This window comes from Carettochelys insculpta, chromosome 5, assembly GCF_033958435.1.
Source record: "Carettochelys insculpta isolate YL-2023 chromosome 5, ASM3395843v1, whole genome shotgun sequence".
Taxonomy (NCBI): domain Eukaryota; kingdom Metazoa; phylum Chordata; order Testudines; family Carettochelyidae; genus Carettochelys; species Carettochelys insculpta.
The window spans coordinates 15,816,497-15,832,583 of record NC_134141.1 but is presented as its reverse complement, the minus strand read 5'-3'; the positions used below and the strand labels follow the sequence as shown (position 1 = coordinate 15,832,583).

Genomic DNA, 16,087 nt, shown 5'->3' with positions numbered 1-16,087 from the left:
AAAATGGATTGAAATCCAGAGATGATTGGTCTACAATGAAATTAGATGAGTATACAATGCAAGAAATCAAGAAGAAAAAGAAACATTGGCAATCAGTATTGACACATATTATAGCAGTTGTGCAATATCTAGCTGAGCGCAACTTAGCATTTCGTGAAACAAATGCCAGGCTTTAGGAACATATTAATGGTCAATTTCTTGGATTAATTGAAATGCTAGCTAAATGCAAGAATATGTCAAACACATCAAAAATGAAGAAATCCATGGCCATTATCTTGGATCTTATATTCAAAATGAGCTAATCTTGATGATGGCCTTGCATGTGAAGAAAAATATTCTGTAAAGATGAAGACTGAAAATACTTGGCAGTTATTCTTGACTGTACCCCTGATCTGAGTTATCAAGAACAGATTTCCCTTCTGCTAGGTTACGTTGACATGACTTCTGAAGAAGTAAAGGAAAATTCTATTGACTTTTGTCCAGTTCATGACAAAATCTGATAATGACCACAAATTCTCTCATTACTGTGCTGGATGTACCTGGACTCCAAATTATTGATTGTAGAGATCAGGGTATGACAATGGGGCAAATACGAAGGTCCAGAAACAAGGTGCAGAGGTGCCCAATCTTCAACTCAACTGCCAAGCCTTTTTCACTCCATATGGCCTGCCACAGGTTAAATCTGGTATTGGGAGATATCACAAAATGTAATTCAAAAGCCAGGACATTTTTGGAGTGGTACAGAGAATTTACAATATATTTACAGCATCAACTAACAGATGGCAAATACACAGAGAGTGCATGTTCCCTTTCTAACACTAAAGCCATGTCTACACGTGCACACTACTTCCAAGTAGCAGCACTAACTTCGAAATAGCGCCCGTCACGGCTACATGTGTTGGGCGCTATTTCGATGTTAACATCGACTTTAGGCGGTGAGACGTCGAAGCTGCTAACCCTGTGAGGGGATGGGAATAGCGCCCTACTTCGAAGTTGAACATCGAAGTAGGGCACGTGTAGACGATCCACGTCTCGCAACATCGAAATAGCGGGGTCCGCCATGGTGGCCATCAGCTGAGGGGTTGAGAGACGCTCTCTCTCCAGCCCCTGCGGGGCTCTATGGTCACCGTGTGCAGCAGCCCTTAGCTCAGGGCTTCTGGTTGCTGCTGCTGCAGCTGGGGATCCATGCTGCATGCACAGGGTCTGCAACCAGTTGTCAGCTCTGTGGCTCTTGTGTTGTTTAGTGCAAGTGTGTCTGGGAGTGGCCCTTTAAGGGAGTGGCTTGCTGTTGAGTCTGCCCTGTGACCCTGTCTGCAGCTGTGCCTGGCACCCTTATTTCGATGTGTGCTACTTTGGCGTGTAGACGTTCCCTTGCAGCGCCTATTTCGATGTGGTGCTGCGCAACGTCGATGTTGAACGTCGATGTTGCCAGCCCTGGAGGATGTGTAGACGTTATTCATCGAAATAGCCTATTTTGATGTCACTACATCGAAATAAGCTACTTCGATGTAGGCTTCATGTGTAGACGTAGCTTAAGGCTGTTATCAGAAAATAGGTGGGAGTGTCAAGCCAAGAGTGTAAAAGCAATTCACGACCAGACTAGGGTAATCAGGAATACCTTGCTTCAAATTGCTGAAGATTATGATGACTCAAAAGTTCAAAGTGAGGCCAAGCCCTTGGTATAATACAAATTTGAAAATTTTGATTTTCTGGCTGCTGTGGTTGCATGGTATGGCATCATGTTGACCATTAACTCTGTGAGCAAGACACATCAATCCAGGGAAAAGCAGCTTGGTGTGGGTATCACAGACATCCAAAGACTAATGGACTTTCTGAAGTAATCTAGGAATACTGGATTTACCTTGGCCAAGAATACAGCAACAGAAATAGCATCTGAAATGGATGTTGAACCGAAACAGAATGACATGGGGGAAAAAAAAAGAGAGAGAGAGGTGAGGATGAGCTGTAAAATTCACCCAAGAGTGTATTTGAAACCAATTATTTACTGGTCGTCGTTGATGAGTCTTGCATGTCACTGACTGCATGATTTGAACAACTGCAAGGGTATGCCAACAATTTCAGTTTCCTGTTTCATATGAAGAAACTCAGAGAATTAACAGAAGATGACACGTCCATTGAGAAGAAAATATCATCAGACCTGGATTACCTTGATCTGATAGCTGAGTTCACTGAAAGGAAGTCCAGGAAAGTGAATTTCAGACTGTAAGAAGCATGACAGTGATCATGACCAAAGAGGATTTTTATTATATGAACTTTATTATAACTATTTAAAAGAACTACAATTTAACAACATGATAATTATACAGCTGAGTGTTATCAATTTTTAACCTGCAGCCAGCTGTTGCTTCTGAAATTCACTGGGGCAGATTTCACCTTAACAAAAATAGTAAGTGAAGGTCCCCACACAGGTGACTTTTCCTGGGTCTTGCACCCCCTATGGATAGCTGTTCTTCTACGACCCCAATTTTTCCAAGAGGCTTTCTTCCATTTTTCCAAGAGAGGTAGTCTGGACGACTTTCCCCCTTCCACCTTCTGCCTCACCCAGCTAAGCTTTCAGTAGTCGCCCTACCCCACTCGGACCAAAAGAGGCAGGGGAGCCTGTCAAAAAATAAATTTGCTTGCTTGGAAAAGGACTGTGATAACTGTAGGCAATCACTGTATTTATAGCTTCTCAGAAGTCAAAGGAGTCCTGCTGAGGCAATCTGTGTTACTGGAGACTTCACAATGAAGGGAACGATACAGCCTCACACCATCAGGAGGGACAGAGGTGTGAATTATACCTAAGAGTGGCAGAAGCCTGAGACTGGGTGCTTGTGCTGGACAACAAATAGGGAATGGAGGTGCAACAGCCCTGAACTGTGACACAATCTTTTGAGCTGGCCCTTTATCACTTTGAAGCTGAGACCTCCCTTCAGACACTCTTTGGGGGAAATCACACTCTGTGGTCCAGTGTACTCTCGAGCATCTTCCCTCTCTCCCTGTCATCATACAGAGAAGTGAATAGGTTGAAGAATGTTTTCCCCTAGTCCTTCTGCACTGATGCGGAACAGATGGCACACCATGTTATTCAGAGGGATCCGTAGCCAGGTTCAGCAGGTTTTACTAGCTGGTTTTACCACCAAGCATACAGAAGGGGACTAGTGAGTTAAAGCTGATAACTAAAGAATGCCAGCAGGAATAGAAGAGAACTGAACTGCCTGTAGCAAGATAACTCCAGTATGGTCAACTCCAAGTGCTCAAAATTAAGAACCAGTCTCCCTCAAAATCACAGTATTTTATAAAAAATTACATTTTGGATTCGTTTTCTTTGCCTACCAGTTTACAAGTCTGCAAAGTTGCCTCTAGTTGCATTTTGAAGTTTTTCTCTGTAACCATGAAGGTGTGGGGAGAAAAAAAAAACACAAAGATTTTCATATATTCACATGACTCCAGAAGCTGGGAAATTTAGAATACCATCAGATATTGAGAAACTCTCAGTGAAATTGCCACAGTTGTTAACATAACTCTGCAAGGGTGTATGAGTAAGTGCAGGGGTAGCATCAGGGCTTTTGGCTGAAGACAAAATAGGTACAGAGGGAGCACTGAGGCAGATTTCTAGATTCACAAGATTCAGGGAGGGGACGTGTAACCCCAGAGGCACTCAGACCACTGAAAAGGGAGAATGAAGTCTCTGCTCTTTGGCTGAGAGGCCACTGGCTTTTAGCTCATGTGGGGTAGGGTACAGTGCTTTAGTCCCTGAAGTCAGAGGTTCATGCCCTCCTGCTGACGACCCAGGTGCATTGGCCTTGTATGTGTAAAGTGTCAGACCCTGTATTAGTCTGTGATCACATGAATACCAACCTGTTCACTCATTCTTAATGCACACTTGAGCCCTATTCAAAACAACATGTCTGTCTACTGTGCTTCTACAATAACCCTGATGGAAAGACATAGCAGAATATCAGTTCATAATAATCAATCAGTAAATTCTCAAAAACCTAGACCACATGCCAGACATAATCAAATCAATGGAGCAGAGTACTGCTGGTCTGTCCATAGTACTATATTTTGCTTTCTTGTGAATGCTCAACATGATGAGATACCATCACAGATGTATTACTTGCTGTTTTTGGTGGTTTTTTCCCCCACTTCCTTACACAAAGAAATACTTTGAGATGCCCAAGGGTGCACACACACACGTGCGCACACACATACACACAATTAAATAAAATAAAATCACTGTTAAAATGTGACATGACATATTTAAAGTAACACTATGCAGTAACTTCGAAAGGTGACATGCTTTTTAACAGTGGTGTAAATATAAGGCATCCAGAGTTAAGACTCCCTGCAATTTTTTTTAACCGCATATTAGTAGCTGGTGAAAAATACACAACCACAACCTCTGGAACTGCAGCAGGTGCTGCCATTAAATGAGAGTCAAGAAAATGTAAGTTGTATAATGGATAGCAAAATTTTGCCATATAAGACAAACATGTAAGACACTTAACTATTTGGGGAGTTCATATAACCTGCAACCCTTCCTCCTCCCACCACGCGCTGAGGTGAGAATTGTCTCCCAGATTTAGAGGCTGAGCCTAACCCTACTCTACAGGATGCACAGGACCTTGACTACCGTGGCAAATATGTACTTCTGCTATGCAAAGGAGGGGGAAGATGCTTGGAGCATGTTTCTGTGATTTGTCCCCGGCACTGGAGGGCTACACCCCTATCTCCACAGAAAGGTCATTTCAGGTGGGTAATGGGAGAACAATGGATAGGAGAGCCACCAGCAAACAGAAAGAGTACTTGGAAAGCCAGAGAGGCTATTGTAAGCCCTAAAACTGCTTTAGCAGCCACTGAACTCTCTCTGTTCTGAAACAAAGCTTTGGAGAAAAGATTCTTGCCTCATGGACCTGAAGAATCCACCAAAACATGCCCACTAGCATGCAGTCTGGTGACTCAGGCCATAAACTGGAAACAAGCTTTGACCCTTAATACAAATTGTGGGATTTTGGAGAACTAAACCTTGCCTGTATTTATGGTATTTCTATGGTATCACATGCTTGGGTGGCACTTTTACAGGCACACAAAGGGACCTTAATTTCAATGTAATCAACAGGATTCTTACTTCATGAATTCCCAAGTAAAATCAGCAGCCCAGACAATGTACAGATTGTAGGATGTGAAGAAGTTAGCGGAAGACATGTGGCTCATCTGATTTCCAAAATATTTTAAAATATATATCAACATTAAAATATATATCTTGTGTCTAACGTGTAGGTAAAGCAGGCTGGTGAGGAGACAAAGACTGGGCAACTGGGATGTTTTGGGAAGAGCTAAAAAGGAGGATTCAGTGCACTGATTTGTACACACAGCGTATTTCACTGCCTACATGACATCTTAGACTACAAATCATAGAACCAGCACATCCTGCTTCCATCCATCTTATCCATAAATTAACTTCCACAAAGACTTTTTGTGAGATGAACAAAAGCTGAGGCGATAAGGATCATTCAGTATAAGTGGTCCTGATTCAGCAATGAATTACTACAATTTTAAACCAATATAGCCGTCTTTCACTAAAGCTTCACCAAAATAAAACTGAAATAAAGCAGTGAGGCCTATGATAAGACATATACTGTCAAACATCACTTTGCATAGCAAAAAGCAGTGTTTCTTAAGCTATGTTCCATGGTACACTGGTGGGCGTTCTGTGAACAACCAGCAGGTGCACCACAAGCTTCTGACACGTTTTAGATATTATACACTGATGGTATATGATTTCTGTTATTAAAGCCAGTCACAATATTACTTGTTTATTGCTATGATACCAGACTAAATTACTTAATTTTGTTTTTTTGCTGTATATGTTGCCTTTTTTTGGCTGACAATGATTTTCTTTGAAGAACATTTTCATAGACGTTTTGTATTAAAAATATTATTGTTTGGGGTTCTCTGGTCTCGAAAAGTTTAAGGCAAACTGGCCTAAAGCACCCTTAAGAACAGAGGTAAAAGACAGAAAATGATGCCCATAGTTTAAACAGAAAGGCTGCGTCTACCCTGGCCCCTCCCTTTTGGAAGGGGCATGTTAATTAGGCAGTTCGGAAGATGCTAATGAGACACTTGTATGAATATGCAATACCTCATTAGCATAATGGTGGCCATGCATGATTCAAAAGTGCCACTTTGAGAACTCATGCTGCCCGCGTAGATGGGGGCCTTTTGAAAGGACCCACTGACTTCGAAAGCCCCTTCTCCCTATTTGGTTTTAGGCAGAAGAGGTTTTCGAGTTCAGGGGGTCCTTTCAAAAGGCCCCTGTCTACACAGGCACCGTGCATTCCAAAAGCAGCACTTTCGAATCACACATGGTCACAGTTATGCTGATGCAGTGCTGCATATTCACGTCAGCACCTAATAGCATCGTCCGAACTCCCTCATTAACATGCCCCTTTCAAAAGGGAGGGACCAGTGTAGACTCGGTCAAATGTGTTTTTGTTTTAACAGAAAGCACGACTATTGAACTTCTTGGGTATCATACCAGAAGAATTTCAGCTACATCACTATTTATTCTCCAAACTGGAAGCTGCTGTATTATTTCAGCTGTGAGTTTTGCCTTTTTTCTCATTCTGAGCCTGATAAAGTAACAAAGTATAACACACACAATTCAGCTTTGGGGAAAATATTTGAAACAAATATATCTATTAAAAATTACTTCTGCATTCAGACAATAGACACTGTGAAAATATGAGTATGTTTGTAATCCAGTTTATAAAATAGGCCTCTTGATATAATCATTTTTTTATCTCCAAAGCACTCATGTGCAGTAAACCGGATATCTTGCCACCCACCTCCACCACTCATTACTGCTAAAGTAGTTCAGTCAATGTCCAGTGAAGTACACATAAACAGTAGCACTGAGAAAATTTAACAGAATCACAAGTGACCCCCTTTTACAAGGTCATGAATAGTGTACACTTTAACCAATGTCAATAAACATGGGGTTTTATGTCTGAAGCAGCACTGTCACTACCAACACTTTTTCTTCATAGTGTCAGACTAATGAGTGGTTCTTGATCTTGTCTTAGCTGCATCTTGCATGGGAAAAAAAGCATGATACAGAGACTCAAGATGGAACTAAATAATGCCCCAAACTACTACAAAGCCTGATGGAGACACAGCAGATGGGCTTAACCTTGGTTATACAGTAAACCAGTGAGTTACGGGGGGGGAGGGGGGGTGTTCCTGCAACCCCTGTGTAACTCAAATTTTTGTGCAAGTCGCGGAGAGACGGGAACCAGGCTGCCGCTTGATTCGCTGCTCCCCTCCTCTTTCAGATCTGGGAAACCGAACAGTCCACCAGGGCTGGTCAGCTTCCTGGATGCTTTTCCCTACCTTCCCCCAGCAGTATGGCTGTCAGCCTGACAGCTACGTGGCTGGGAGAATGCAGGGAGAAGGGGCTGCAGACCAGTGTCAAGTTGTGCTCAACTTGAATTAAAGTGAGTTAGGTGCAACTCGAAGCCGTGTGCGTCGAGGGTTTCCTGTACTCAGCAGTGGCTGACTGAGCCTCATCACATCAGATGACAGCAGTTTAAGCTAATTTCTATGGATAGTTCTGAGCAGGGAGACAAATTAGCTAGGCATCAAATGGGAGTCATGCCTGATGGTAAGGAAGGGTTCACAGGTTTTCAAAGTAAAATAATACTAGCCATCTTAATCTTTTACAGGCCTGAGCTTTACCTCACTTTCATTCCTTCCAGGCAAGGGCAATGCCACTGAGTTCAGTAGAACTCCTCCTGATTTACACAGATGTAAGTGAGAAGAGAGAGTCCAGCCACTTGATCTTTATCCTTTGATAACGTCAAAAACATTTTGATTTTTCAAGAAAGCACCATTTCTCAGGTAATGCATGAGATATTTGGAAGTAAAATGGAATCAGCTCTTTGCATCTGTGTTTGTTCAAAACAGTTTCCCCCACTTTAAAAAACAGAAAAAATGGAGAAGACTGAGGAAACATTGTAGACCAGTAGCAATTCTAATACAGTTTTCATGGAAAAACAAGAGCTTACCTTGTCACAATTTAAAAAGACACACACAAAGAAAATAAAATATCTAAGCATGTCTTTGTATCCCTCTCTATTGTTCAGAGGAATGTGATTAAAATTTTATTGTACCTATCTAATGTGAATCTTAAGCCTGGTCTTTGCCTTATCCCACTTTGAGAATAGACGGATTAATTTAAATGACAGGCATCACTCAGATAATACAGTAAAAGCAGACCTCTGTTGTGTATAACACAAAAAACAAACAGCAGAGTGCTATGTAATGCCATGAACAGCTGCAGGTAATAGAAGCCCTGGAAGCTGTCAATAAATGAACTGATTTCAGTAGTCTTACCTGTTACACTATTAGTAAAAGTCCAATCCTTTGATGTCTACCATATGAAACGTTTGGCCACTGGGTGCAGTCCAAATAGAATATTTGATCATAATAATCCCCTTCTGTCATGGACAACAGCATCTCTCACAGCACCGCACTCGAACTGCTCGAAATGCACCTGCAACACAGATATTCTTTCATTTTAAATGAAAAATAGTCAACCATGTCCAAGGACCAGGGGGCATCACCACTTAATCAATACGTACTTCATAAAGAAGTGTGTGCAAACCCATCAGTGGATCTTGATAAACATTAAAGCCAGAGACTGTGAAGCTTGTGCTCCACAGAAATTGTTTTTGCTGAATATATATTGCTACACCATGTAATTATTCATCTATTAATACGGTCAGGTTTAATAATAATATATTTGTCTTTAGAGGGTTTCAGCTGTCCACCACTGCTCTGCTGCCAACACAGCTGTGGGGGGCTTCTTAGAGAGGGTCCCATTTGAATCCCTGCCACAGGCAACGCTCCCATCTGAAGTCAATGGAAGCTTTATCAGAGAGAGGAGTAATGAGTAGAACTCGGTAATATTTGAGTGTTCCAAGGTGAGCTTCCGAGGTGTCTAACAGCACCAGATAGAATACAAACCAGTACTAGTCCTGGGTACCTTTTGCACTATGTTACATATACACAGTTATGCAGCAATGGTGATTTACACCAGCAGAGGTTCTGGCTCTCAACATCCAGGCAATGCTAACATTACATCATTCTTTAAAAAAGTCAAGAAATTAAACATTGCCTCTTCCTGCAGCAACATCCACTCTCCATGGTGATATGTTCTGTAAACTGTATGGTGCATCTAGAACAAGAAAACACCAAACTGAAATATGCCGCAAGGGTACTTATTCTCCTGTGGGTTTTCTCTGTGTTGCCTCAGATTCCTATCAGTGGAAACCAGGCTGTGACTCCCAGCAGCAGTAAAAATGCCTGGGGTATTTGGCAGACACAATACTAACTTTCTGCAACTTGTGTGTGACTGGGCAGTCCAGATTTCACTGGCTATGTCCACACTACAGCCAGGGATTGTCAGGGCCAAGGCATCTGGAAGAGGCAGGGATTCCTTGGGGGCCCTTCAGCTTTGCCATTGATTTTAATGTGTGCAGTATCAGCCCCTCACACCACTAAAGAATCAGTCGCAGAACTAAATGTTAACAATAGAAATAGACACTTGCGCATCTAAGATTAAAACTCTTCTTGAGCTCTTCTGGATCTTAAAGCTGACAGTCACTGCCTGAGGAACGCTCCAGGAAGCTGGCAGCTAATCACCACCTGCTCCTTAACCCCTAGATGTGAATGCTGTCTTCTTGAATATGGCTTACATTCCATCATACAGCACAAATTCATGTGCGTAGGGAGAGAGGTCCTCTCCAGTCACATCTTCCAATGAATCATACTGATTTTCCCTCTAACTTTTAAATCCTCCAGCACTGGAAGGAAACACATTAAGTATGAGACCTTTCAGCTTGAAAATTAGACAGCAACAAAACAGCTAAAAGACGAGAGCCATAACTAGGGTTGCCGGGCATCTGGTTTTTGAGTGGAACACCCAGTTGAAAAGTGACCCTGGCAGCTCTAATCAGCACTGCTGCCTGGGCTGTGAAAAATCCAGTCGGAGCACGGCTGACCAGCTCACTACCTGGCTCCACATGGTTTCCCAGAAGTGAGACATGATTTGGCTTGTAGGTGGAAAGATGGCCAGGGATGCTTTGTGTGATGCCTCAGCCTGGAGTGCCAGCTCTGCAGCTTCCATGGGTTGGGAACCATGGCCAACAGGACCTGCAGAGGCAGCATCAGCACGTGTGAGCTGAGGCAGTGTGTGGAACCAGCCACCTGCACATTGGAGGAAGAGAGACAGGTTGCGGATCCCAGGACTCCACCTAAGGAATAACGATCAAGACTAATGGCTCTTCTGATCTTCTACACTCAAGGTCAGATGAATACCTACATCGTAAACACAGCTGGGGCCTGATCCTTCATCAAGACATGAGAGCGAGTTTTGCCATTGAGTTTAATGTGCACAGCATCACCCGCTAACACACATAAAGAATCAGAAACAGACAAATATTTTAGAAGGGAAAGAGACACCCTTGTACCGCTAAGCTTACAGCTGCTAATGTTTCCATATTAGAAATGCATTGCACAGGGTCGTACAAATTTGTTGTGTTTTTTTTTTTTTTTTTGTAACTAGATACCCATTTCTACAGAGATAGAAAGAAGGAATTATCTTGGTATGTAACATCCCTCTCTCTCGCGCTCTCTCTCTCTCTCTCACACACACACTAGCCTGAACAAAAATGTAGCCGTTTTTCAAAGAGTAGATGTCTCAAAATAAAAACGGAAAACAGTTTAATTCAATTACTGTTTGTAAACAGCATACAACTCATAATATTTCAGATATGTATTCATTAAAATCTGAACATACGCCCAAGTTGCACATGGTACTCAAAGTAAGGTCAACATTTTTAATAGCAACTAGGAAATTTAAGCACCCCAACATTTGTGTGATCAGCCTGAAGCATCTTGAAAGGAATATCAGAGGTGAAAAAAGAAGGTGATATGCCCGAGACAATCAATTGAAGGGAGGAAAGGCAGGTAAATCCAGGGACTAGAAGTCAACAGAAGATAGGATGCTTCTAAACCAGAGGATGTGGTAAAGGAGGAGAGGTTGGCTTGGGGTCCAGGCAGATTAGATGGGCAAGGTCATGAGAGGAGGAGATTTTGCATTCATACTTACAAACTTTTCTCTGGAACAACAAAACCAAACAGGCAGAAAGCTCTGAGGCGGAAAGGGAAGAAGGAAGGAAGCTAAGAGTGCACAAGAAGACAGAGAACAAGAAGAAGTCCTGTGGCACTTTATAGACTAACAGATATTCTGGAGCATAATCTTTCGTGGGCAAAGACCTGCTTCATCAGAGACCACATCAATGGAAGGTATGCAAGCTAATCAAGGAGTGAGGAAGGCATGTGGCAGAATTTAAGGAACATACAGGCTAACACAGCTACCTCTGTGATAAGACGACAGAGACAAAAGAGGTCACATCGAAGGAAGATACACAAGCTAATCAAGGAGTGAGGAAGGCATAGGGCAGAATTTAAGAAAGAGTAGATCAATTGAGGAGAGGAGAAAATGAGTGTGCTCGATGGATTTTCACTGGAGTTGCTTAGTAGCACAAGACCAGTGAAAACTGATATGAAGGGGAGCGATGTTCGCTGTGATGGACTAAAATGTGAAAGTGTGAGGCAAATGAGTCAAGAGCAAAGGAAGGGTTGACACTGCAGACAGACACCAGAGATCTGAAGAACAAAGGTGTACCATTGCAGGTAGGTGAGAGGGATGGAGAAGTCTGAGCTGCAGAGGTCAGCAAAGATATCCTTGAGAGAGTAGGAGGCTGGGAAGCGTCAGTGAGTGCAAAGGGCAGTAAGGCTACATCTACATGTGAATGCTACATCGAAATAGCTTATAGCTACATCGATGTAGCGACATCGAAATAAGCTATTTCGATGAATAACGTCCACACATCCTCCAGGGCTGGTGCTGTCGACGTTCAACGTTGAAGTTGGGCAGCACAACATCGAAGTAGGCACTGCAGGGGAACGTCTACACGCCAAAGTAGCACACCTTGAAATAAGGGTGCCAGGAACAGCTGCAGACAGGGTCACAGGGCGGACTAGCACTTCTGGGGCAACAGCTAGCCGCTCCCTTAAAGGGCTCCTCCCAGACACACTCAGCCTGCACAGCACGAGGTCTGCAGAGCCATAGGCACGCACACCTCGGGCGACGCAGTCATGGACCCCCAGCAGCAGCAGCAGCAGCAGCAGCAGCCAGAGGTCCACCCAGCCGCCCCTGCAGGAGCAGTGCTCATCCTGCTCGATGCCATGCAGGAGGCAGCTGATCACATCCTAGCCACAGAGGAGGAGCTGCCCGCAGGGGAGGACGAAGCAACCCCAAACCCTGCAGCCCTCCGCCGCCCCCCCCCCGGCCGCACATGCTGCCGGCTGTGGAGCTACCCCACGAGCACCGACTGGTGGGAGCGGCTGGTGCTCAGCGAGTGGGACGAGGACCACTGGCTCCAGAACTTTTGCATGAGCTGGCAGATGTTTCTGGAGATATGCCAGTGGCTCACCCCCGCACTGACGCACCAGGACACCTTCATACAGCGTGCCCTCATCATCGAGAAACGGGTCGGCATCACTGTCTGGAAGCTGGCCACTCCAGACAGCTACCGATCTGTGGGCCAGCAGTTTGGCGTCGGCAAGGCCACCATCGGGGCTGTCCTCATGGAGGTAAGAGGACCCACGGGGAGGGGGAGGCAGCCCTGGGGGTGGAGGGGAGCCCTGGCAGGGGAGGGTCACACACACCCTGCACACCCCTCATTGGTGCTCTCCCATGTGCTTCCCCTGCAGGTCATCCACGCAATCAACGCCCTGCTCCTCCACAGGCTTGTGCGGCTTGGGGACCTGGATGCCGCCATTGTGGGGTTTGCCACCCTGGGCTTCCCCAATTGCTTTGGGGTTCTGGATGGGACCCACATCCCCATCCGTGCCCCAGAGCACAGTGGAAGATGTTACTTAAACAGGAAGGGCTACCACTCAGTGGTCCTCCAGGCCTTGGTGGACAGCCGGGGCCACTTCCTGGACATATATGTGGGCTGGCCTGGCAGCACCCACGACGCCCGGGTATTCCGGAATTTGGGCCTGTGCCGCCGGCTGGAGGCGGGGACCTTCATCCCCCAGCGGGAGATCCCTGTGGGGGACACCACCATGCCCCTCTGCATCATCGCAGACATGGCATACCCGCTCCGGCCCTGGCTCATGCACCCTTACACGGGCCACCTGTCAGCCAGCCAGGAGCACTTCAACATGAGCCTGAACCACACGCGCTAGGTGGTGGAGCGCACATTTGGCCACCTCAAAGGGCGCTGGAGGTGTCTCCTCACCCGCCTTGATGTGGGCCCCACCAACAGCCCCCAGATCGTGGGCACGTGCAGCGCCCTCCACAACCTCGTCGAGAGCAAGGGGGAGGCACTCTTTCAGGGCTGGGCTGTGGAGGCTGGCAGGGCCGATGTGCAGCCACCCGCTGCCCCCAGTTGCCAGATGGACCCCAAAGGGACCCGGGTCCGGGAGGCCCTGTGGGCCCAGTTCAACGAGGCCGCGGGGTGAACGCTGGCAGGCCCCCCACTGCACCCCCCCATCCTCCACAACACTCCCTGCCCCTACGCCCACACCACAGAGCACCTAAGAGCACCCCCCCACACTTTCCTTATTAAAAAAACAGACATTTGTTCGTCAAACCAGATATATGTTGAACTCTTATTATTATTATCATAACTAACTATTTACAGGCAACATAAATAATATATATATATTATATATATGTATTATAAATAAGATAAGATGAAAGAAAAAAGGGGAAGACAAGGAAGGGGAGAACTATTTACATGGGGGGGCAGGTATAAGCATAACAACATAACAACAGGGGTCTAATACAAACTATTTACAAAAGAAGATGATTACTGAAGGGGATATATACAAAGGGGGAGGGGGGGAGCCACATCCTGGGCCCCACACCCCCTAACGTCCAGCGCTGGGGGTGGGCGGCCTCGGCCTCAGCCCTGGCCGGGGCTGGCTAGGGGCCGGGCGGACCGGGAGATAAGGCCGGCGGGTGTCAGCTGGCCCCAGGTCACCCTCGGCGGAAGGGCCCTCGGTGGCGGATGGCGGTGCGACGGCGGGTGGAGCAGCGGGTGGAGCGGCAGGTGGAGCAGGCAGGGCGGGCAGAGCGGTGGCCGGCGTGGTATGGGGGGCCAGCTAGTCCGCGATGCGCTCGAGGGTGCACATAAAGGCCCCCCATGCCTCCTGGCGCCAGGCCAGCTCCCGCTTCTGGAGTTGGAGGCGCCGCTCCTCCACCCGAAGGCGCTGCTCGGAGACCTCCAGCTGCTGATGGAGGATTGCCAGCAGCTGGGGGTCCGTCGCCGTCCGTGGGTGGTGCTGGCTCTGCCGTCGTCCCCGCCCTTGGGCCGGTCGGTGCTCCGCCGAGGGGCTGGCCTGGACTGATGGCCCCGGTGGGCTCTCTGGGACCACTGACACCTCGCCGGCGCTCTCCGGTCCTTCCAATGGTGCAGCTGCAGAACACAGTGGGGGAAGAAGAGTGGAGACAGCCATTAGTGTGGGCCCCGAGCCAAGGCCCTTGTCCCCCCACCCCTCTGCTGCTGGTTCCCCATCCCCGTCCCCGGGAGATGCTGCTGCTGCTGATGTGTGTCCCACCCCCTTCCCCCCGGGGGGACCCTAGGTTCCACTCCCCCCATCCCCAGGGATGGGGCATGGCACTGTCCTGCTGAGGGGACAGGGGCTGATGCACTCCTGTGAGGGACATGCCACTGCTGTCCTTGGGGCCATGGTCATCTGGGCATGTGGAGGGCCCTGGTCATGTCTGTTACCCCCGCCCCTCAACCCCGGGAGTGTGCACCAGGGGGGTACATACCTGATGGTCTGCTCCAACGGTCGGGGGACACCCGGTGGGCAGACGCCCTGCTGGAGCTCCATGATGGCAGTGTGATCCGGAGCCCCCCGTCACTGGAGGAGGACTCCCCCTCCCCCTCCTCCAGTGTCCCAGGAGTGGGATCCTGGGGGGGCCCCTGGGGTGCGGGGCTTCCCTCCGGGGCGGACTCCGCCTCCAGGGCCTGCTGGGGCTCATCGGCTGAGGTATCAAGAGTGGCCGGAGGGTAGGAGGTGTGCCGGGGGCCCAGGATGGCCCTGAGCTCCCTGTAAAAGAGGCAAGTGACGGGGGCGGCCCCAGATCGGCTGGCTGCATCCCGGGCCCGGGCGTAACCCTGCCACAGCTCCTTCACCTTACTCCTGACGTGGTCAGGAGTGCAGGCAGGGTGACCCCCCGGGTGGCCAGGCCGTCGGCCAGCCGAGCGAACGCATCCACGTTCCGCCTCTTGCTCCCCATTACCTGGAGCACCTCCTCCTCACTCCAGAGCCCTAGCAGGTCCCGAAGCTCGGCCTCTGTCCAGGAGGGGCCCCGCTGCCACTTCCCAGCCTGGCTGCCGGGCTGGGAGCCCTGGCTCCCCTGGGGGGGGTGCCCTGGGGGCGCTTGGGGGGCTGGGGGCTGGCCATTGCAGTGGTGGGGGGTTTCTGTGGCTGCAGAGGGGCATGCAGGCTGGCCGTGTGGCTGGGCTGCCGCCTGCACGCTCTTTCAGCTTCCTGCACAGGAAGGCAGGGGGCGGGGACCTTTAAGGGGCCGCTGCACACGGCAACCATCGAGCTCAGGGGCTGGAGAGAGCATCTCTCAACCCCTCAGCTGATGGCCGCCATGGTGGACCCCGCTATTTCGATGTTGTGGGACGCGCAACGGCTACACGTTCCTTACTTCGACGTTCAACGTAGAAGTAGGGCGCTATTCCCATCTCCTCATGGGGATAGCGACTTCGACGTCTCACCGCCTTACGTCGATGTCAACTTCGAAATAGCGCCTGCCACGTGTAGCCGTGGCAGGCGCTATTTCGAAGTTGGCCTGGCTACTTCGAAGTAGCCGGCACTTGTAGACGCGGCTTAAAAGTGATAAGAAATGGAACAGGTTTATTTTAACATATGTTCTCAAGAAATAAAGAAAAAAACAACAGACAGTAATGACCATTATGTGCAC

General features: G+C 47.7%; 1 protein-coding gene across 7 annotated transcripts in view; it reads right to left on the bottom strand.

Annotated features, from left to right (window-relative positions):
- The window catches only part of LINGO2 (leucine rich repeat and Ig domain containing 2), a 663,558-nt gene that overhangs the window by 199,096 nt on the left and 448,375 nt on the right, over positions 1–16,087 (bottom strand). For all 7 annotated transcript variants that reach the window (XM_074994697.1, XM_074994695.1, XM_074994694.1 and 4 more), the window contains one exon: positions 8,398–8,557. The gene's annotated coding sequence lies outside the window, so the exon portion shown is untranslated. The remainder of the gene's footprint in view (positions 1–8,397; positions 8,558–16,087) is intronic.